Here is a 1,029-nt window from a genome sequence, read left to right on the forward strand (position 1 = left end):
CATATGAATCTACAAAGCACAAACTGTCTTGAGAAAAGGATATTTATATAAGTCTATTTCAAAATTTATCCTAACATGAGTGCATCAGGAAGTAGTGGTACAAGTATAAAGACTGTATGAATCAATTAACTATGTTGTATCAAATGATATTCAAATGAAGTGTCAACTAATTTTGAAAGATTGACAAGGCAATGAATTATCAAACATTCTTTTTATTTTCTCACAATTATAGATGAAAAATTATGTGTACACATACAAATTCATGTCTCATCTCACTGTGAAATTTCAACTGAATTAAGAGTTTACACACTAGGTGATGATTATGATGATGGTGATGATTTGATCATTCGAAAATAAAGTTAAGAAAATAAAAGTTAATTTACAATTCTCTAAGTGCTACTCCAGTTTCAAGCCAGAACAAAATCTCTTAATGTTTAACACTGTGATTATAGCTCATGAAATTTACTTAATAGTGGTTAAAAAACTCTCAAAATGCCTATAGGACATAGTCGTTTTGACATAAAAGCAAATATGAAAGTATCAAAAGGCCACACCCTCACCAAGTTCCCCACTTAGGCGGCCATGATTGCCTACTGAAAAGACACAGCAAGATGTAAGGTCCTGACTCAGCAGGATGTGGTGAGTCTTTGACCTTACCTGAATCACTGGGGAGAAACTGTCACGTAGTCTCTATCCTGAGGCCCTGACCTTTTCTTCTTTTGTCCTAACACTGAGCAGATACTGCCAGACATCCTCCTTATGGTAAGGAACCAATCAAAAGTCACAGAAGTTAGCTGCTGGGCTCAGGAAGTTCTTTCCTGTTATTGATCAAATTTAGCAGTAGCAGTAGTGGTCCCAGGGATGCTCTAGTTACATTAACATTTCTACAGCTGGAAGTGAGCAATTAACTCATGGCAGGTTCTCCTAGCCCAAAACTGAGTCTCTTCCTATGCAACTTTGAGAACACTAGATGCACCCTCTTGTTCTTCCTCTAATAAATGCCCAAAACCACTTCAGCTAAAGAGTCTG

Source organism: Microtus ochrogaster, unplaced genomic scaffold, assembly GCF_000317375.1.
Source record: "Microtus ochrogaster isolate Prairie Vole_2 unplaced genomic scaffold, MicOch1.0 UNK133, whole genome shotgun sequence".
In the NCBI taxonomy this organism is placed as follows: Eukaryota; Metazoa; Chordata; class Mammalia; order Rodentia; family Cricetidae; genus Microtus; species Microtus ochrogaster.